Source organism: Pinus tabuliformis, chromosome 7 (assembly GCF_031772625.1).
Source record: "Pinus tabuliformis cultivar Carrire ecotype Pingquan chromosome 7, CPIR1, whole genome shotgun sequence".
NCBI lineage: Eukaryota > Viridiplantae > Streptophyta > Pinopsida > Pinales > Pinaceae > Pinus > Pinus tabuliformis.
The window spans coordinates 1,291,251,098-1,291,275,819 of NC_142293.1; the positions used below are offsets into that span (position 1 = coordinate 1,291,251,098).

The following is a 24,722-nucleotide window of genomic DNA, read 5'->3' on the forward strand; positions in this document are numbered from 1 at the left end:
TCAAACAGAAACTGAGGAGAATCAATCCTGTGCTTCTCCCTTTAATTAAGAAAGAAGTGAAAAGAATGTTTGAAGCAGGTATCATAGCACCCATTAGGTTTTCTGAATGGGTATCCAATCTTGTTCCCACAAGAAAGAAAACAGGTGAGATTAGGCTTGTGTAGATTTGAGAAACTTAAACCAAGTCTCCCTTAAGGACCACTACCCATTGCCCAAAATGGACCACATCCTACAAAGAGTAGTAGGGTCATCTAGAATCTCTTTGCTAGATGGCTTTTTAGGTTTTAATCAGATACTGGTTCACCCAGATGATCAAGACAAGATAGCCTTTACAACACCATGGGGAACATTTAAATATGTGAAAATGCCTTTCGGCCTAAAGAATGCAGGTGCCACCTTTCAAAGGGCCATGGACATTGCATTTGCCAAGGAAATCCATGATTTCTTGGTTGTCTATCTTGATGATCTTACCCCTTTCTCCAAATCTGATCAAGAACACCTAAGACATTTGAGACAAGTGTTCCTAACATGTAGGAAATATGGCATTTCCTTGAACCCCAAGAAGTCTTTATTTGGCCTTGAAGAAGGCAAATTACTTGGACATATCATTTCAAAAGACGGGATTAGAATTGATCCGGAAAGGATCCAAGCCATTCTCCAAATCCCATATCCAAGAAACATAAAAGAGCTGCAAGCATTCCTAGGAAAGATTAATTTCCTAAGCAGATTTATCCCAAATCTAGCCGAGCTGATAAGACTGTATAGCAACATGTTAAAGAAGGATGCCAAGGCAAAATGGTCTCTTGAAACCAAGGAAGCATTTGAAAGTATCAAAGTTGCCTTAACTCAAACCCCAGTCCTCACAAATCCTCAATTTGATAGGGACTTTATCATATTTTCATTTGCATCTGATAATACCATAGGTGTTGTGCTATTACAAAAGGATGACCAAGGAAATGAGAAGCCAATTGCTTTTTTCATCCGAGCCTTAAGAGATGCACCCCTGAAGTACCAAATCATGGAGAAGCAGGCCTATGCCCTTGTTAAAGCAATCAAAGACTTCAGAATTTACATTTTATATTCACACGTGATTGCCTATGTCCCAAATGCTGTTGTAAAAGACATATTAACTTAAGAAGGGTTAGAAGGCAAAAGAGGCAAGTGGATTACTAACATTCTTCAGTATGACATAGAAATAAAACCAACCAAGCTAATAAAGGGACAAGGTTTAGCTAAACTGATGTCCGAAACAAACTTCCAAGCCTTTGACATCAACCAACTGGACAATGAACAGGAGCTGGCGACTCCACAGATCAGTGACACCTTTCTGCAATCCACATGGTATGCTGATATATGCTTTGTATTGTTAAACCTGGTTGCCCCCCCAGGATTGTCCAGGACCAAGAAGATATTTTTAAGAATGAAGGCTTTGAAATTTTGTGTTTTAGATGGTGCTTTATTTTGGAAGAATCATGAAGGCATATTGCTTAATTATTTGACCATGAATGAAACTAATAATGTCATGAAATAATTCCATGCAGGGGACTGTGGAGGACATCTATATTGGAAGTCCACTGCTGATAAAATTTTAAGGGTTGGTTTCTATTGGCCCTCTTTGTTTGCAGATGTAAAGAAGTTTGCTATTTCATGTCACAAATGTTGAATACATATACACGTTCTACCAGAATATTGAGGTATCCCTCAGTATTAAGATTGCATTTATACTTAGAAACCCCCAATTTTGTAGAGTTCTCAGATACCTTATAAACCCCAATTTTGCAGAGTTGTCGAATTCCTTATACCTTACAAGTACATAATGGATTACAAATTCAACAATAATGGTTTTCAGAGACACTATGAATGGATTACAATGAAATCTTATTCTTACCTAACTAGAGAATGTGAATAAATCTCTTGCTCTTGCCATGTCATGCCAACACTTGCTATGAAACCTTTGGTGTTCAGATGGTGCTTGAAACCCAGAACCTAGGTAAATCTTAGTTTTTTCAAATATCGTGAATAGCTCCAACCACCCAACTACCTTCACCTGATCAAACAATTGACGATCCTGTAATCATCTAACACATTACGTAATGATGCAAAGCGATGACAAGTAGCCTCCAGGGGAAGTTTTTCTGGGAGGGGGGCACGTTACGGGTAATTATAAAAGGTATTGAATATTTATCAATAATAATTTAACTTTTAGTAATTTTAATTTTGTCAATTTAATTGATTAGCTTTGGCAATGAGGTAAAATATATTTTAATTATCAAATTAATATTCTATTATTATTATTATTAAAAGTATTAAATAACTGTATTATTTAACGTGTAGTAATTTTTATTTTGGAAAGTTGACTTATTAACTTTGGCAATGAGGCAAAATTCTAATAAAGAAAACATTTTTCTTTTTTTGTATTTTTTTGTTTTTTTAAATTATGGTCAAGGCTACTAGGCTCACCAAGACTTAGTGACGGCCATAACACAAGAGTATATCCAACCTCCTCTTCCTTGAGTATCTTAATACTGAGGTATCCCTCAGTATTAAGTCCATTAAGTATGTTGAATACATATACACGTTCTACCAGAATATTGAGGTATCCCTCAGTATTAGATTGCATTTTTTTGTGAATTTGAAGGTGATCTTTTTATTTTCTTTACAAGTAAAAAGTGGCCATCCTCTGTATGTCTAGAACCGAAGTTGTGTACCTCTACATTATATGATAAGGTTTAAATCAATGGGAAGATGAGGGCAATCTTGATTGATTAGTTGATAGAGATATAATTTTTTTTGTTGTTGTTGTGTTTTAGTAAATTTAATTTATATTAACTTATATTTACCAAATATTTAATACATTCAATGTTTTTTATATTTAAATTTTTCAATAATTTAATTTTATATTATATTAATAAATTTACACTTTCACAATAATTAATAAATCTAGAATTGATATATATATATATATATAACATGTGTTTTGGATGATTAAGATCTTCTAGAAAATCACATGAAGGATTATTGGTCGACTCGTTTGAAACCTCAATGTAGGTTAATCATTAGGACCAGGGTGAGGAGCAAGATCAACAGATTGCTAAAATATATCTGAGAGATGCAATGGTTAGTATCCAACGTTCACAAATCAGGAACTATTATTTTCAACGTTCACAAATCAGGCTGATGAGCAACGTGGTTGTTTATTATTTTCTCCACAAACTCATTGAATGTTTTATGGATTTTGTTCATGCGCCGCTTGATACCTTGCGAATCAAGCCAATCCAAATAGGGAATAAAGTCTCCGATGGGAAAAGCCCCCACCGCAGTTATCAGGTCTACTAACAAATTCTTGAAACCTTTGAAATCGCCACCCAAATCATCGTCAGAAAATGTCCTTACCGCCAGTATCCGCCAAATTATATTGGAGTTGAGAGTAGAGAGGGCCTTGCTAATATTCACACCCATTATCCCGCTCTCACTCTCCTCCCAAAGTGAACGGATCATCGCAGATACTTCTTCCTCTCGCATGTTGGAAATTTCTGGTAATTTCAAACAAATATTGAACAGAGGAAATACTCTGTTTCTGCAACATGATCTTTTGCACAGGGAAGCCCCCCAAAAAAAATTCTAAACAAAGCAGAGTTTCTCAGCTGAAATAAACTTGTATTAATTTATAAATTGTCTGGTACAATTTTCTTCCTCTCACTCAGAGGGATTCACTAAAAACTTTCACCAGAAAAAATGCTCTGCCTCTTTTACAACTGATTTTTACACTGCTGTGTAAAATCTTCATTCATATTTACTGCTGTAAAAATGGTTTTTACATTTACTGCTTTAAAATGAAATTCTTACATATGCTGTAAAAATTTCTTACATAACTTTTCAATCTCAAAAATAAAATTCACACAGTCATTCTTCATTCGCTCTTGCTCCCTTTCATTTGAGAAATACATAAAAATTACATTTCAACCCCCTTCGTTTATGTTTCGCACTGTTGTGCGTTATATGCCTTGCATCACACAATAGTCAACTCATAACAAAAAAAAATTGCATATACATATGCGTTCCTATTTTTTTTTGTTACAAATCTTCAACCTTGCACTGCTGTGCAAACCTCTGGTTCTTCAACCCTTGCTGCTGCGAACACGTTTTTCTTTTTACACTTTTGTGATGCCCTTTTCACTTCATTACACAAGGTCAAAGTTTACACTTCTGTGCATCTCTTGGTCTTTATCTGTTTCTAAAAAACATCTCTTCATCCCTTGTTACAATACATACTCTTTTGCACTGTAGTGCTCTGCTTTTTTTTCATCCCCGTGTGCAATAATACAATACTAGTCAACGCATACGCACCATATGGGTTAACCAAAAACATTACATGCCGTAAAACATTAAAAACTTTACCTAAGACTATGACAAATCATTAAATGCATTAAATGAAAGCCGGCGGTAAAATAAAAAATAAAGTTCTAGCAGGTTGGAACAGATCCATGTGCGTTCACCTGATCGGAAGCATTTTGCATCATTCAGCCACACAACCCAAACGATGTTTACCGCCCGGGGAACGGGCAGTTTTGTATTCATATAGTGGACGCATGGCTAGAGCGGATTGTGTCGGAGGCCCTTCAATAAATACCACTTATGAAAAAAGGCGGTGCGGGGAAGTCTTTGTGGTTTTCTTCAATGGTTTTGCAGTCGCCGTTTACAGGCAGCTTCCGGCAACGCTGCACGGCAGTTGGAATTAATATTCCAACACTCCCCTTTAATTTCAACTACTGGGCATTCAGTCATACCCAAACATTTCCTCAAAAATTCAAAGCTTTTCTGGTCCAATGGCTTTGTCAAAATGTCTGCAACCTATTCCTGAGTCCTGCAATGTTCTAAGACAGTTTCTCCATTGCTCACCAATTCCCTGATGTAATGAAATCTTGTGTCAATGTGTTTCGTTCTCTTATGAAGCATTGAATTCCTGATAATGCAATAGCTGAGCTATTGTCACAAAAAAAAATCATTGTTGCTTTTGCCTGCTCTTGGCTAAAGCTCCTTAACATCCTTCTCATCCAAACTGCTTGACATGTTGCTGATGTAGCTGCCACATATTCAGCCTCTGTTGTAGACAACGCCACAATAGGCTGTTTCTTAGAAGCCCATGAAATGGCTCCTGAACCCATGTGAAAAACATAACCGGAAGTGCTTTTCCGATCATCTCAGAATCCTTTTTGTTGCCTTTTACAAAAAAAAATCTTCCTCTTAACAAAGGGATTACAAAACAGCTGTTACAAAAGAGTCTTCCTCACACAGAGGGATTCTCCAAGAGCTTATGCTAAAGAGCATTTTCCTCTTAACCAGAGGGATTCACCAGTCTATGCTGAAAAGCATCTTCCTCTTGACAGAGGGATTCGCCAAGAGACTATGCTGAAGAGAACCTTCCTCTTTAACAGAGGGATTCACCAAAAGACTTCTTCAAGTGCAGTTCCAAAACAAAAATAAACTTCAATGTCTCTTCTAAAAAAATACTCTCTCTCTGTCTTCAAAATTAACACTGCTGAAGCACTGCTGTGTCTGCACCGCTATAAATTTTTCAAAAACAAAATATTCTGTCTCTTCTGGAACAATTACTCTGTCCCAGCTTACAAATTTACACTGCTGTGTGTAAATATTTCTTACATTCACTGCTGTGAAGAAAATTTTCTTTTACATGTGCTGCTACCCATTACATTTCGTTTCTTCAACAAAAAAATCTTCATGCTGCTGCATTTTTCATATTCACACTGCTGTGTGGTTTTACTACATATTCTCCAACAACAAAAACAGGACTTACAATACCCTTTTCACTGTTGTGTGAAAAATTTCATGATTGCACTGATGCGTGCTTCCGTTTTCTACATTACATGCTCCTCCTTCATTTTACACGGCTGTGTAAATTCTTCATTTCATTTTATTTTTGATTTTACTCACCTTCTGTTGTGTTTTGTCCTTTTCTCATTACCACAAAAACAAACATTTTCACTTCTGCACACTGCTGCGTGTTTTTTTTTCTTTCTTTTGTGCTGCTGCACACGCTTCAGTTTTCACTATCGTGCCCTTTTTTCTTATTTCATATATAATGAACAACCCTCGCCATTTTTGCTACTGTGTGAATATTTTCACGCGCTGCCCCTTTTTCTTCTCCGCACTTCTGTGCATATTGCATTGCATATGCGATAAAAAACAAAGTAAGAACATTACATCTTTCAACACCACTACGTATTACATTTCAGAGGGATTAACAAGAAGATTTCATTTGCGCTCTGCTGCGCTGCAATACATCCTCCACGCAATCTCCATGCCCTGCAGACTTTTCTTCTCTGCTTTTATGGCAGATTTAATTCCATATCTCTCCCCTATAAGAAGATCTTCATAAAAAAAATCACTGTTAATATATTTCAGCAATAATGATCAATAATTACAGGCTCCTCTTAACTGTATGCATTGTCCTCTTTCAGCAAAGTTTTCTCAAAAGAAACTTAGATCGACTGGGGAGCTCAAAGGACTTTCAGACTGTATTTCCTTCCTTTTCCATACTTGTGTAACTTTCTTCTTTTGCATGGGTCTACCTTGTGTAAGAGCCCATGTTAAGTTACAATCATGTGCCATATGCCCAATGTTATGACACTTGAAACATTCTACATTGTTCATGTATAAGGTTTCATGATTTCTTCCTGTAAAATTTTTTCTTGGAGGTTGTCGGAGACCATAACATCTATCTCTATGAAATGCTCTACAGTCTTTTGCCATATGACCAAAGTTTGAACAAGAATAACAATAACCAAAAAATGAACTTTGGTACCTAGGAGATGGAGGTTTCCTTGATGTACTTCTGAAGCCGTTCTGCCTTGAGATCCTTTGATGATAACCATTGCCTCTTGCCTCTTTGACGTCATCAACATTTCTTCTTGGAGCTGGTTTTCTACTTGGAGTAGGATTTCTTATATTGCAGCCTTGATTTTTCTCCTTGCCTTTGCTGGAACTAGGAGCATCACAATCTCTTTCTGCCTTCTTCACATCTCCTTTGCTTAAAGCATTTTCATTCTTGCTTGAGGGTTCACCTGCATACCCGAGTCCTGATTTATCAGATGGAGATCTGTGATAGCGAGCATGTCATCCAAGGCTTGAGAGCTCTTCATGATTTTGTTCATCCCTTCAACCTTTTTCTTGAGGAGGACAATCTCTTCTTCCAATCTTTCACACTCATTATTTTTCTTTGTAAGTTGTTCCTCAGTTTCTTCCTTACTACGAGTAGCTTCAGCTACTACTATTTTAAGGGAGATGATATCTAACTTCATTTCTTCATTCTTTGCTTGACTGCTCTCCATTTTCTTCTCAGCTTCTTGTGCCTATTTCCTGGCTTCTTGTAATTCAGATTTAGGGGAGGAGACCTCTACCTTGTACTGTCCAATCTCTTCTACAAGTTTGTTCACTCTCTTGTGCCTTTGTTCAAGTTGAGTTGACAAGATATCTTCCTGCTTCTTTGCTTTATTCAATTGATTTGTCATGGATATGAATTCTTCATGATGCTTCCTTTTGCTTTGATCAAGTTTCTTCTTAAGTTTAGCAAGCTCTTCATCCCTTTCTTGTACTTGAAGCTTGATGAGGTCAACCTTCTCATTTTCAGCTTCTATGATGGGTTCATAATTTCCTTCTTGACTGATGGTCATGGTCAGTGCTCCCTTTGCATGAAGGTCATGAAGTATGTCCCATATATCCTTTGCTGATGGATATTTCCCTAGATTCTTCTTTACATAATCAGGCAGTCCATCCAAGATTGCCTTTGCTGCTTTTGCATTGCACTCCTTGGATTCTTTATCCATCCTGCTATCATCCATATATAAAAGTTCCCATTGAACCTTGGAGCCTCTAATAGAATGTTTTCAAATTGATTGTTTTCTATTTTAGTAGTAGAGGGAGACACATCCTTAGGAGGATTGGAGACTTTCTTCTTTGACCTTGCCATTCTTAACTATGCTTCAAATATCTGACTATGTATTTAAAATAACTCACTGTTTCTTCAACGGTAACAAAAAAACTGATCTGAGAAATACCTGGGATTCTTTTGCTTGAGACCTCACTCTGCTGGAGAAGTTGTTACAGCAAAAAAAAACTCCTTCCTTCATCTTCTTTGTCTCCTTCAAAGAGCCTGGATCCGCTCCAATACCATGTTGGAAATTTCTGGTAATTTCAAACAAATATTGAATAGAGGAAATACTCTATTTCTGCCACATGATCTTTTGCACAGGGAAGCCCCCCAAAAAAAATTCTAAACAAAGCAGAGTTTCTCAGCTGAAATAAACTTGTATTAATTTATAAAGTGTCTGGTACAATTTTCTTCCTCTCAGTCAGAGGGATTCACCAAAAAATTTCACCAAAAAAAATGCTCGTAAAATCTTCATTCATATTTATCGCTGTAGAAATGGTTTTTATATTTACTGTTGTAAAATGAAATTCTTACATATGCTATAAAAATTTCTTACATAACTTTTCATTCTCAAAAATAAAATTCACACAGTCATTCTTCATTCGCTCTTGCTCCCTTTCATTTGAGAAATACATAAAAAATTTAATTTCAACCCCCTTCATTTATGTTTCGCACTATTGTGCGTTATATACCTTGCATCACACAATAGTCAACTCATAACAAAAAAATTGCATATACATATCGTTCCTATTTTTTTTGGTTACAAATCTTCAACCTTGCATTGTTGTGCAAACCTCTGGTTCTTCAACCCTTGCTGCTGGGAACACGTTTTTCTTTTTACACTTCTGTGCTGCCCTTTTCACTTCATTACACAAGGTCAAAGTTTACACTTCTGTGCATCTCCTGGTCTTTATCTGCTGCTACAAAACATTTCTTCATCCATTGTTACAATACATACTCTTTCGCATTGCAGTGCTCTACTTTTTTTTCATCCCCATGTGCAATAATACAATACTACTCAACGCATACACACCATATGGGTTAACCAAAAACATTACATGCCGTAAAACATTAAAAACTTTACCTAAGACTATGACAAATCATTAAATGCATTAAATGAAAGCCGGTGGTAAAATAAAAAATAACGTTCTGGCAGGTTGGAGCAGATCCATGTGCGTTGACCTGATCGGACGCATTTCGCATCCTTCAGTCACACAACCCAAACGATGTTTACCGCCCAGGGAATGGGCAGTTTTGTATTCGTACAATGGACGTGTGGCTAAAGCGGATTGTGCCGGAGGCCATTCAGGAAATACCACTTATGACAAAAGGCAGTGCGGGGAAGTCTTCGTGGTTTTCTTCAATGGTTTTGCAGTCGCCGTTTACAGGCAGCTTCCGGCAATGCTGCACGGCAGTTGGAATTAATATTCCAACATCGCACACCCTTGAACGACTCAATTCTTTTGGCACTCAGCAGTTCTAACACGCATATTTTCTTCATTTCCCTCCAGTCATCTCCGTAGGGAGCCAACACCACATATTTATAGTTGAAAAACATTAAACTCCCAGTGGCTTTTGGAGGTCGGCTGGCAAAAATCAAGTCATGAGTTTTGTGAAACTCGTTGGCTATGTCAGAAGAAGAGACGACGACGGTAGGGACAGAGCCTAAGCACAGAAAGAAAATGGGACCATATTTATCAGCAAGGGCTTTAAGAGCACGGTGAGCAGGAGGGATCAGTTGGAAGAGATTTCCGACGATTGGCCATGGAAAGGGACCTGGAAGCAATCTGGCCCTAATCCTTCTCTTATGCAATAAGAGTATGGAAAATAAACACAGAAATAAACCAACAATAGCTGCTCTATTAGCAGGCAGTGTTGTATGAAATTCCATATCGGACACACATTGGTAACTGACATGTTGAATGAAAGGCAGAAACGTATGGTATTTATAGCCGCCAGAAGGTCTATCAAAGCTCAGTTTATCCCGATAATATGCGTGAAGGTAAATGGTAAGTGAATTTCAAATAATCGTGAAGCAAACGGTAAATAAATTTCAAATAATTCAAAATCATGCACAAATCTATTTTATTTGATCTTAAGAAAATATTAGATTATTCAGAATTTTTCGATATTTTTTTTTAGGCTAAAAAACAGTAAAAAAATTATTTTTTATATTAAATTTTCTTATGGTATGAAAGTTAAAAGCCTTGTTTATTTGGATTGATGGTGCTTTTAGAATGTTTTATTATTTGTTTTTATTTCAATAATATTCATTTTTTTTTAGTATTATTTAAAACAAAACAAAAATTTAATTTTTAAAATTGACCTTGATTGTACTTTTTTATAATATCTTAGTTTTTTTTTCCTTCTCACAAGTCCATTATTTTTCCTAAAATTTTGAAATAATAATAATTTTAATATTATTTTTATTTTGGAAAATCATCTCCTTTTTTATTTAGCAATGGTTTAACTAAGTCAATACATCCCTGAGCTGAAAGTAGGGATTTTGGCTAGAGTTGAAAGTAATTTTAGGAAACATCTTTGTTTCCATGATGTTTAACTTCTTCTTATATACAAGATACCTACTCATAGCCATGCTTTCAATGGGGAAAGACTATCTTCAATCATGAGGACATGATAAGGAGTGTTACATTTAATCTTGCTATTTTAGGTTATGAACTACCTTAAGGTGTGCTCTATCCTCCTCCATGTATCTTTATAGATATTGCAGCCATGAACTTCACACCCTTATAAAATAATAAGGGTGATAAGAGTCTCAAGGAAGAGTTTTTTGCAAACTTATAGTTATTTTCAAGCCCATAATAAGTTTTCTATCCTCCATTTACTCTTTTCCCACTGTGATAATACTGAATGGACTTATGATGGATATAGATTCAAAGATATTTGTACCGTGGAACTTCTTCCAAGTAATTGTTGTAATATACGAAAGTACCATAAGATATTTTTTTAATTTAATTGTCATGAATTTAGTCTTGACAATATTAATGGTCTCAATGACTCCTAATCAAAAAGAAGATATCAATAACATAAAGGAAAATGGTTACAACAATATTATTGAAGTGTTGTGCCAGCACAATCTATATATTCAATTAAATCCATTTAAAATTTACAATAAAATAAAATCACCTCAATCAATTTTTTTGTTATTGATATCCTATAAATGATATTTTTATATTTTATGTGAAACTATTGGTTCTTAATACATCATAATGTTTTTATAAAAATATTATATCTTAATATTAAAACAGAGAATCAATACCTTTTCAAAATAAAATTAAAAATTATATTTTAAATAATATATATATGATTTTTTTAATTAATTTTATATATACTTTATTAATATTTGAAAATAAAATATAAACAATAAAAAAATATTACATTATATTTTACACTTTAAAAAGTTTTAAACATGAAACATGAAAAAGATTGATCACTCTGTGATGTGAATCTTTCTAATTTTTGAAAAGCTCTAATCATTATATGTCAACTGCATGCTAGGCCTTAAAAAGAAATAAGTAATCAAAAGTCTAAAGCATCTCTGAATACAACAAAAAAAACAAAAACGTGTCTTTGAGCCAATCACACACACTAATGTGAACTCATTGATTTTATCATATGGAGACGCTGCATCCTGCGATCATTATCTCTAGTATCAAGAAAAGCGATGTAACGATGTAATAGGAGGCCAAAGTCATAATGCATGAGCTGTCCAAAATAATATTGGAAACTGACCAACGTCGTTTTGGCAGGAAGCATTTTACATTTCTGGCAAATTTTATCGTCTATCAATATAGTTGAAAAATTATACCATTTTCCATGGTTGTGATATGTGTTTCATGGTTTTGGAATGCTTATATTGAGTAGAAGGGTAGGATTTGGTTGGTTGTAATCAAATTTCCATTATTTTTCACTCTAATCTGATAATATTTTTTTGAATGTTTTATAGATGTCAAAGTATAAGTTTTTGATAATATTAATAATAAAGAAATAATGACGAGATGAATAATTTAAATAACATGAATTTTATTTGTTTAAAGACTAATATTGTGTAAGATATTAATAATAGAGAAATAATGACGCAATGAATAATTCACATAACATGAATTTTACATGTTTAAAGACTAATATTGTGTAAGGTAAGGTATTTTATTTATCAAGAAGAAATTTTAGCTTACAACCCACTCCACCCATCTTCTGGGCTGCCTTGATATATCTAGGTTTACAACCCACTCTAATCATCTCTTTCGCTAAGCTAGATATATTTTATCGTGGGGCCATTACATTTGTTATATAAATTTATATAAGTTTTAAAAATGAACAGTGTTATTCAAGCTTTCAAAATATCCACATGATGTAATTTTTTATTTCTTTACAATTGTTTTTAACTTTGTTGTCATAAACTCCCCCGATCGGGATGAGTGCGGTGTCAAAGGTGTCGGGCCTGAGTGGACATGCACTGGACAGTGAAATTCATTGCAACCGCACCCCACATGCTTAAGGCAGGGAGTGCGGTGTCCTCTGCCTTGATTGCATGGGAGGTGGGCTGGCAAGGTGGCGTAGGGCGACATAAGGGAAGGTGGCGAAGGGGGAAGGTGTCTTAGATGTGCAGGGAAGGCGTAAGGTATAGCGGGGAAGGAAGTAGAAGCAAAGCAGAAGGGAGGAGAAGCAGCGAAGGCTAAGGGCAAGCGTCAACCATCCGGTATGTAGTCTGGCCCTGGCACTGTTTAATTCGCATGCCTTCGTTGGGTTCTAAGGGAAATCCCATGAGTTGGAGAGAAAGTTGTTGGGAAGGAGCGAGGGGAATGAGGCCACTCCAATGAGACTCAGCTTAACCAGGGAGAAACCAGGGTAGACAAGGGGATATTTCGCCTAGCTCTGCACTGTTTTGACTCTGCTCTTGAGCAGAAGTTGGGGCTATGATATGGTGGGCACCACGAGGAGACTCAATACAAGGCTGCTCTGGAGTGACCAGCCTTCGAGTTGGGATGTTAGCAGGGTGTGAAATTGGCTGAGTGAACCCGAGAAAACGGAAAGGCAGGACCATAGGGGAATTTCCAGCGACCCCGGGGGGCATGAGAGGTGAAGAGGTGAGCTAAAAACAGACTAGAACTGGAAGGTAGAGGCAAGGGTCTACGGGTATGGGAGCACTAGCAACACCCCTCTACAGATGGGTATGTGAGCTAGGATATGGCTACAAGAGGGTGACCAATCCCAGAACCAGGTTAAGGGCGTGAGGTAGGGAGATAAGCTCAGGGACTCCTGCCTAATTTCCATAACCACTGCCCACCTGTGGGCACAGGGGTACCTCTACCCGATGCAAGACAAGCATGGTAGTGATGTCTGGATATCACATTTGCACTGCGTTGCGATGAAGGATGTAGTGAATTTAATGATGTCGAACTGTATACAAGTTATAAGTCGGCAGGCATGGCTCTAGCACGATGTGGCTGTGGTTGGGGCAACAAAGGCCCGAAACCCCAGGCAACCAAATGCCCAAGCAGGACGGATGGCCGTAGGGGTCGCAAGGTCGTCGAGCACATCATAGCTGAGGCAGCCAAAACTTACAAAAAGGAAGTGGATGAGGGAATCCGAAAATTGATAGATGGTTGGGAAGGCCAGGTGAAGAAAGAGATGGAACCAGATCATGAAAATGAGGTTTGGACAACAATGGTTCTCGACGCAAGAACCACAAGAGGGTGAATTACATAGTTTAAGCACACCCTATACCTGTATTTTCTGATGAAAAGTCTGCTAGGCAAAGCACTTGAGAAAATTTCTATGGGGATGGAAGTTACCATGCAGGGCCCTCCCAACTGCAAGAGAGACATGGAGAAGATCCTATTCTAGCTACATAAACAGGATGTTAGGATGGACCGTATTGACAAATGCATCCCATGCATTGGGGAGATATTTGGAATTCCAAAAGAAACTGCAGAAGATGCTGCCCTGGTAGCCTCTGACACTGAGGAGCAGAATGACAAGCAAGATTAGTCTACCTATGCTTAGATTTTGTTTATGCAGATAGGATTTAAATTTTATGTTGCATATGTTAGATGTTATACTTATGAAGTTTGTTATCATGAGATTGAAACATACCTAGCTCTACTAGAAAAACTAAAGAAGTTATGTTTTTGGATGGTGTATAATGCTGATCGATGGCAAATAGACTCGGTTTCTCCTCGGGGCAAGTTGAGGCCACCGAGTAAAACTATGAGGTGTAAATTTGCTTAATATACATAATAGAAAATAGACAGCCCTACCAAGCATTACAAAAAAAATGTTGTCACAAATTCTATGAATCTTCATGTCCACAACAATTTACTGGATATCTTTTGCAAGCCCTTTCATCACCTCTTCTATAAACAAAGGTAAGGTAGACACCACCACAATTTCTATTACAACGTTGACTTTGTAAACATGTCTACAATTTTTCTTGAGAGCGGACCGTCTTAAGAGATACTCCACCTCTATCAATAATTTGTGTTACAAAATGATACCAAATATCAATACGCCTAGTCTTACTATGATAATATGGATTATCAAAAAAATGTAGTTAAATCATCCTACATTCTTCCAAGCTCACCCAAAAGGCCCATTCAACCAAATTTCCTCCATGAAAGCATGTGAATCAAGAATATATTTTGCCTTGGTAGTGGATAAAACAATTGTTTCTTGAAGCTTTCACTTCCAACTAATACATTCTCTTGCAAGAGTAAACACATAACCTCAAGTGGATCTCCTATTGTCCAAATTACCTGCCAAATATAAATCAACATTACTGCTAAGAAAATCACTACAATAATTAAATTTGTTGCAATAATCAATTATTCCTATAAGATACCAAATTGCTTGTTACACTTCATTTCGATACTCTCTTTCCAGATTTTCCATGTACTTGCAAGCAACACCCACTTCATATAAAATACTTCTATAGTATATATCATCGCATACATCAAACTTCTTACTACATTAGCATATGGTACATGAGACATATAATTCTATTCTTCCTCATTACTAGGAGATAAACCTAAAGAAATCTTAAAATGAGAAGCTAAAAGGATATTTATAAGTTTCATATTATTTATTTATAAGTTTACAAGTATTTTATTGTTATAATCCTATTGTGAAAACTCAAGCTTACAATTTTCTTGTATATATGTATTTCTATGCCTATGATTTGTTTTTCTACCATTATATCCTTCATATCAAAGGTCCTAGCAATATGAGTCTTTGAAAAGCTTATATCATTCTAGCCATATGAGCCTTCAACATGCTGATAATATTCTCAAGGAAGAGTTTATTTTTATGCTATATCTAAAAATATGAAAACTTATAGTTATTTTCCAGCCCATAATAATTTATCTATTTTCCATTTATCCTTTTCTCATTGTGATAATACTAATGGGGCTTATGATGGATGTAGATTTGAAGATATTTTGTGTGGTGGAAATTCATCCAAGTAGTTGTTGTAATATATGAAAGTATCATAAGTGGTTTTTTCAGATTTAAATGTCATGAATTTAGTATTGATAGTATTAGTGGCCATAATGACTCCTAGCCAAAAGAAAAACATCAGTAACATAAAGAAAGAGGGTTACAACTAGTATTTGCACCACATGTTGCAAAGGAATGACGTAAGGCATAAATTCGAGAAGAATGACACTTGATATTGAAAATTATCATCAAATGTTGGTAGAAGCATCATGGTAGGTTATATGAAATCGATAGAGTTGTGAATTTATCCTTTCATCCACTAGTCCTTAGATAAGATACCCACTAGTCATCCTGGTCAGCTCTAGATGTGATGTCGGGAGAAACAATTTATAGTCAAAATATTATTGCAAGGCCATTTAAGTTATATTAGACAAAAGAATATATAGTGTTCAATTTCAGCCTTTAAAAGAAAATATACCCTGTCCATGAAGCTATGTAGTCCATTACCTTTTCCATTTATCTAATTTCTCCTTTACTTCTTTTGCTGTATGCAATCTTGGGTGCCCAAGTTCCAGGACTCTAGTCATCCCTGCCAAATCAAAACTTTTTTGTTGTTAAAGAATTGCTTTTTTATTAAAGATAGATTATTGTTTATAAATGATTCTTAGCCTTCACCTAGTGAATAGAATATAGGGTGGTCTACCTTGCTAAGAGCTTCACTCGGTTTTGAGTACTTGTATTGTTTTTATATGAGGTCAATACAAAAGTCTATAGCCATAAATGGAAAAAAAATTCATGAAGCTATACCAAGGATTTGTGCCACCCTTATAGTAGTTATCATATTTCAAATGGTCAATTCCTTGTATGGTAATGATTGCATGTTGCAACAAAAATCTATCAAGAAGGTGATCAAATTTATTAACATCAAGTTACCTATAATCCAAATGTTTGGGCATCTTGTTTCTTGTGTCCTAGTGGCTTTACTGCATGTATGGTATATGGAATATACCAAATTAATAAAATTTAAAATCAATCTAAAGTGACAAGTAAGACCAGATGGAATTAGATTATAGATATAATATAACATATGGTTTTGATCGATATAGCATTCATCTACACTCGTCTAGAACTAGAATATATTTCAAGATTGAGACCCTTAAGAGTCCATGAAATTTTCTACATCGTTGATGCCCCAAGTAAATGTTGGGGATTGGAGATTGACCTGACAATATGCAGTAAGCTCTACTTTTAGCTCATCAATAATTCTAGGTTCCAACTAAAGAAACTAATCTACAACAAGTGGATAGTTTTGCTCTATCTATAATTCTATTGCAATCCCTGAACATCATGGCTATGCTCACACCAACAATCATCTGGTTATCCATTAACACAACCAGTTTAACAAAATAGAATTAGCTAGACCCTCTTTCCAACCACAAATTTGACTAGAATCCAACAGGAATTTCAGGCATAGTCAAAGTTCTCTATGGTGGAAAGATTCCATTGGTTTGTTTTCCCTAATTTTAAATTAAACCATATCATCCAAAACAGTCAGAGTTCCAGATCAATCAACACTCTGACTGAATTGTACATCATAATTCAGCAAGGGAGTGAAGTCTGCTATAGGTTTAGGCAGCTCCTATAAACAACCATTTATCGCTAAAGTCTAAGGTCGTTTATGAACATCCATTTAACACTAACAGCTGGCATAGATCAAATTTTAAACTATTGGCCATTTAAGTTATATTAGATAAAGGAATACATATTGTTCAATTTCAACATTTTAAAGACAATATACCTTGTCCATGAAGTTATGCAGTCCGTTACCATTTCGATTTGTCTAACTCCTATAGTTCTTTAGATGTTTTCAATATTGGGTGCCCAAGTTGTAGGACTCTGGTCACCCCTACGAAATCAAAATGCTTTTGCAGTAATGATTGCATGATGCAAAAAAAATCTATTAAGAAGATGATAAAATGTATTGATAGCAAGTTAATGTAACATACTGTTGTAATGCACACACCCTCGAAGATGAAAATAATTTGTGATTCCAAAGTTGTACGATAAATGATAGAAAAATTGAACTAATTTTGACTCTCACATGATTTCATCCTTTTTCACATGCCTTGACAAGATGTTAGTTTCATCCTTTGCACCTATCCTGAAAGATGTTGGAAGGAAAGTTTGAACAAGAGTTATATTTCCCAATGTCTTATATGTGAATTCAAATTCAACTTTGACTAGCACTTCTCTTCTACAAGTCCACATTCATCTCTTGCTAGAACGTCTAATTCAAATCCATACATAAATACATTAAGATAGAGAAGTACGAGAACATCATACCCAGGGCTAGTAAAGGGTATTCTCAAACATACTAAACAACTCCAGTATTCAAAACAATTGGGCTTACATAACTTACTGCAACACCGTACTTATTCATGCATTAATGTTGAACTAAAGCTAAATTGGGCCTTCTATTCCTCACTTAGCAGGAAACTACTTGGACCATTCAAAAGTAATTTTTTGAAGCACGACTATTATAAGTTTAAACATATTACTGAACTTACACAAAGAAACCTTATTGTTTAGCCTTACTATTTTCCAACTGCATAAAGAATAAAATACTAAATTTCCAGCGTTTGATAACAATAATTTACATATCGATCTCAAAATTTATGTAGTTTTCACACTAATGATCAGAAGACCTTTTAGTCCACCCCAAATACTAGGTAGGGATAGCTGGGGATGAAATCTGATCCTAGTGGGAGCCTAAGAGAACCTGCAAAGAGAAGAAACACGATTGCAAGATTTCTGCATAATGAGAATGATCAACATGCTACACTGTCTTTTGGTACAAATTTGGTAAAATACTCGACATGGCCCGAAATTTCCTCAAATATATGTTCTTTATCTTCCATATTCCAAACACGAACACGTTGTTAGGAATCATAAATCTACATGAGGCCATCGACTTATGCCAAATTATCCAAAAATGGGTTGAGGTACGAACATTGCTTTATTGCATGCTTATGAATCAACTTTTGAAGAAGCTTAGGAGTAGCTCCCTTAATTTCTGTAAGAAGCATAATTTAATAAAAACATTACTATTGATAAAACAATCATTGAAAAATCAACATGAAGCCAGAAGCATCATGTTCTTACCCTTTGGTTTGAAGTTGAACAGAAGGGGTAGAGGGCGGCCATTGGGCAAGTGAATATTGGGATCTTGAATCTCATCGAAAAAAGGGTGTATACAAGATTCAAGCTTTCATACAGAGGGGAAGAATCGTGAAAAACACTACACCTTTGACTGTGTTATCTAGAAAAATTTAGGGGAATTCAAGGCACATATAACAAATAATGTTGTTTGTCATGGACTTTAGGTTTACTAATTGGTCAATAGCTTCTGTAGAATAGGATCAGGGTTCCAGGAGGCTTAAAAATGGAGTCTGCAGATAAATGGAGAATTTTTCTAAAAGTTCAAGCACTGATATATGCAGTCTGATGGAATATGCAATTCTGGCTTCAACCTTTTACTACCCAAATAAATTCAGCAAGAGGGATAAGGTTGCACAGAGTATGCAAAAATATTTTTTAGGTACTCTGAGTGTGATGTTGTTACTTCAACTGAACTCCATGATGACATCATTGATAATGAGAAAGATCAAGAGGAAGTTATCATGGGTTGTCATGATAAAGACAATGACAAAGTAACAATAACACTGGTGAGGCAGATGGAAATAAGGTAGCAATTACATTTATGATAAGGTCGAAACCCTCACCAAAGAGATTGAAGAAGAATCCCAAGTTTTGAGAAAGGTCTTTAGGATCAAAGATACTTGCAGAGCTAGAAACACTAGCTCATTTGGGTTTGCATATCATACACTTCAGGTAGTGTAAATGTGATCTCCAACTTAAGTTGATTTGGCATCATCAAGCAATTCAATGAACCTAAGGAAATCCAATGCTCTGGTAAAGCTGCAATGTCATTTATCTGGATACAGACAACACATCAAAACATGAAAGGAATTTTCTCTTCTACTCCTTAACATTTTGATATGGCATACTCTCAGGCTAGGCACATAGGACCGAGACTTCAAATCAACAAAAAAGGGAGAGGAAGGAATCCCGAAGAAAAAACCTATTTTTTTCATCTCAATCTTGGAGCTCCAAAAATGTGAGAGTTCTAGACAATCTAGATTTAATTTTCAAATAGATCTAGATCTATTAGAAACAAACACAATGCAAATTAGGCCAGCACACAGGCTAGTCACTTCCTCCTCATCATAGGTTTTTACACTAGGACTTTACTTCCTCATCATCAGAGAATTTCACACCTCATGGAGCTGCCTCTTGACTACTTTACCTTTCAATATAGTGTCACTATATCCCGTTATTCATCCACTGACGATGATGTTGTGACATTGGCCTACCATGCAATAGTTCAGGCCCTGTTTAGGTAGGTCTTGCAATTTCATTACATGAATTATACACTTCTTCTGGGCTGCAAAGCATCATTACTCCATTAGTTACCAAGTTCATGAGCTAGCATCCACTTCATAATTTATTGCTATTACAGTAAACAAATTTTAAAATAAAAATACATTCCAACAGGCTACAAACCATTTTCTATTCATTGATATCCTTTCTGAATCTGCCATTTGCAGATTTGAACTTCAATTTAACATATGCATCACCTGGGAAATCTGGTTTCTACTGTACAAATACACAAAACAATGTTTAAAAACATTTCACTATATTACAAATAGCTTCAAATAAGAAATGCATATTTCCCTACTATAAGCTTCGTCCAATATAGCTAGTTGGTACATAAGCTTTCCCCGTTAAGATTTTAAAAAGAAATTGTGGATCAGTAGTAATTAAGATTGTGAATCAATAATATTTTTCAAAATAGAGAAAAACTATCGGTTACATAATACCTAAAAAGAAAGGAATGCTCTTTTAACACTGGATTATCCATAAATTTATAATCCACAAATTCGTTTTCAATTTAGCTTTTACACCCTAGTTTGCTTACATTTTCTCGATATCCCTTGCAATCTGAAGATATTGGAGGTCTATCAGGGCCATCACTGGTATTTATATGATGTGAGCTACTCATTCTATGGCCAACCTGTATTTGAGCATTTCTTTTCACAACCCCCGGTATTTGTCTGTTTCTTGCTTACCACAAGGACTGTTATACCCTGTCAGATTATTGTGGTGAGCTAATAGATTTATTTTATGGGGTCATTCTACTGTGTATTTATTTTCGTCATCAGCATCATTATATTTATATTTAGCATTCTTAGTCCTTGCGTAACATTAATATCTACATCTATTACAAAAAACAATGTCAATGATGATCAAAAGTCATAAATAATAACAAATGAAACTAATGGATTCATAATAATGGGTTATGTATTATGAATTCCACCAAAAAATATATTTAGAAAGCGAGGCAAGAATAACTTACTCCCATCATCATCCATGCAATTAAAGATATTAAATTCCAAGCAAATACAAGAAGAATAAAACCATATAGTCACAAACAAGCTCAGAATCAAGGTATTGATACCAATTAGAATTGTATCAATTTCTTCCAAAGACAAACAATGTTCCTTTTATATTCAACTTTGGTTTGTTTCTCAATGTGCTTGAAGATGAGATATCATTTGGCCATGGAAGAAACCCTGAATCAAGCATAAATTATATGATATCGAAAAAAGACCTCAAGACTACTAGGCTTCTTCCATGACCAAGTGACATCTCACCTTCAGCCACATTGAGGAAGAGAGCATACTAAACACATATTTGAAAACTGCCTAAGATATTCAAAGTTGTCTAGGTTGTCAAAAATGAACCCTCACCAAATGGGGGTGAAGGGAGTATATGTTCATCATCTACAGAATCTGGCAAGGTACCTACAACATGCAAAATGATGATTATGAACAAAAATCCCTTGTAGTAAAGCATAAAAAAACTTCAGTAACTTTGGCACATTACCATGCCTGCAATTGTTGCCACAACGATATTAACAAACAATCTTCACCCTTTCTTCAAGTTATTCCCTGCCATTACAGTATACCACAGAGAAGCAATAAGCATGTTTAAGCCTTTAGTAGGTATGTAGGTAGGTCCAAGCCAACATAAATGAAGCCTTAAAAGTTGCTTATTTTACTTGCGTTACGATAACTTCCCATAATGCAACATAAAAGAAACTGATGTTGTGACTAAACACTACATTTCTGCATAACCATACGTTGGAATTCAGAATTAGATTTTCGATGCTTCCAATATTGAACCATGATGTTTTCGATTCAAATACCTGATAAGCCTTTTCACTATAGACCAAATTTCCTTTAAAGTGTGCTTCTACAACCAGTTAGCTTATTTCCCAATTTCAGTTACCGGGATGGAATAAACCATAGCACATGTGGGATATTGAAGAAGATGGAAAAGCGATGTGTAACCTCGCATCACATTTGAAAGAGGTCCTCTCATCCCTATTTTACGTAAAATAGGGAAATGTGTTCAACTCTGCCATGGAGCACAATTTTCAAATGACTGAAAAAGCATAATTTGAGGGTATCCACTGTGATTTGCTTCAATTCCATTCTTCTCAAGGACTTGTATAATTGTCTATTAGACTGCAATACAAAACAAAAGGGGATTGATTTTTTAGAGAAATGAGTGAACCCTTGTGTATGCACTTTTCAAAACTTGTTATTGTTTCAATAAAATATGCATGAGTAGTTATGAAACGTATGTTTAATGGTTAATAACGAAAAAAAACCTATCAAAGTACTATTGATGTATGAGTTGATCCAATAAAACTGATTGATATTTAACTTGAAACAAACACTACCTCATATAGGTTTGCAAGAACGTCTTTGATTCTGAAGACCTTCCTAAGAAACCGTGATTCTTCTTCAATATTTTGGGCGAGGGCTTTGGCCTCATCATAGCTGTAATTGCTAAGCATGTTCCCATTTTTCTTGCCAGTGGTGCTATTTATTTTGTCATTGTATTGATCATGACATCCCCTGATACCTTGATCATCATCTTCATCATCAATAATTTCATCATAGGTCGCAACCAAAATAAGAGCATCACACCACAACACATACAAAACCTAGATGCCTACAGTTTATGTGCAACCCTAGGTCCTTGTGAATTCACTTGGGAAATCAGAGGCTGCAACCAAGAATCTATATTCAGTCAAACTTGATATATCAATCCCTGCCGCTTTAAAAAACAATTCCCAATTTCTCCACAAAATCTATTTTTTAGCCCTCCGTGAAACCCTAATCATATTTCACAAATCTTGGATCAATCAAGAAAGTTAGAATCCACAACAAACATTGCCTATTAGATTAGCCTAGGGGCATAAATATATGGATCATTTATCTCATGACCAAATATAGCTGCACAAACCACCAAATTTTCCATCCAAAACCCAAAATTGTGCTTGAATCTCCCTAAATTTACCGAGATAATAGAGTGAGAAGGAAGAGTGGAGTTGTTGTTGACACTGTCCTACTTATGAAATTGAAAAATCTTTAAAAATAGGCGCTGATAAAAAACAATTTACATTAGGATTGGATTAAAAAAATGATGGGTAGAAATAAATGATACTGTAACTCAAGATTTTAACATAACTATTCATTTACAAGGTAATATATACATTAGTATTGACAAATAAAAATGACACTATACACAGAAGAATCATAGTGCCATGAAATCCATTCATTCATTTATTCTTAAGACCCCTGTGGAAAAACACAACAATAAAACACAAAAATAAAACATGCTTGTCCAGGAAAAAAATAGAATGGTCAGAGCACCAACTCTACTTTGCTTTGCATTTGTGTAGACACACAAATTGAAACAGTCCAATAAACTGCATGCAACCCTATTTGGAAGCTATAGTGATAGACAAGTAAACAGAAATAACATAAATAACAGTATGGAACCCAATCAGATCAACATTGACCAGACCCTGTAGAATCTGTTCACGCACCAGAAGAGTGCGGTAAATCTGAAAGGAGGCAAATGGGTTGTGAAGGAAGAAAGTTATCTTCATCTTACTGAACCTCTTTCATAGAAATTTCAGAAGAAGCATGAGATAGTAATCATGGATCCACATAGAATCCTCATCAGGGATAATGACCTCCATGACCCTATCAGCACAGATTTTATTAACAGAAAGATATGCCTCACCAACAAATTCTTCAAAAGGTTCTTCAAAAGATCCAGTAAGGGCAATCCAATATCGTTGAGCAAGGGAAATCCAGGTAGTGTCGAGCAAGGCAAGATTGTTGTGTTGCGTGGCCAGTCACAATTCTTATAATTTCTAACTAAATCTAATTTAATACTGGTGGAATCAATGTGATGGCTCAAATAATATTAATCGTCTAACACCTAAATCAAGGGCCCATGAATGGACACGTAGCCTGAGAGGAGAGATGATTTTAAAGGGGAACGCCTTACAGCGTAACAATACTATTGAGTGTTGGGTCAACACAACCTATATCTTCAAGTAATAAAAAAACTAAGAGTGGAAAAAAATAGAGTTAAAAAATTATGAAAAGTGTTGCTAAGTATGAGAGAGTTGTGAAATGTTTTCATGCTCAACATGAATCTGAAGCATATTGTATTTATTTGAACAATTGTTTGCTGCACATATCAACAATCTTATGTTAAAAATGGTAGTGGATTACATCAATTATGAATATTAAAAATATGGAATATATTAAATGTAGAAACATGATCCCAAAGAACTTCAAACACTAGGATAAAAATAAAAGAAATGTAATTTTTTGGAACTGACTTTTGAAATAATTCATAGCTCCAATTTTGAACCATCTAATGTGGTTCATCATCAGGACCAAGATTAGAATATGAATATGATAAGCATATATTTGTCAATATAATAAACATATATTATTAAAGGAAAATAAAGATATAGGATAAATACTTCTTATTAAAGGAAATTCTATAATAAAATGTATCATCAAATTTAACTTTCATTTTTTAAAAATGTCACGGTAATCATTATTATTTTTAATAATTCTAGATCTTTCACCAATAAAAAGAGAAATCCCTTAAATGTAAAATAGTTATTTTTTTTAATATATTCCAATTGATGCCTAATAAATTGGCATTGCATGATATTTGTGTGATTAATGCATTTTCAAATATAATATATCAATTACATTTTGAGTTTTTCTTTAATATCTTTAAACACAATAAATTCAACATTCATGGATAAGCTCATCTTCTTTAGAATTTTATAAAAAAAAACTGAAAAATATAA

The 24,722-nt window shown here is 35.2% G+C and overlaps 1 pseudogene; it reads right to left on the reverse strand.

The window, feature by feature from the left end:
- Window positions 1–3,162: 3,162 nt before the first annotated feature.
- Window positions 3,163–3,522, reverse strand: LOC149252226 (cytochrome P450 750A1 pseudogene; annotated as a pseudogene).
- Window positions 3,523–24,722: the final 21,200 nt, after the last annotated feature.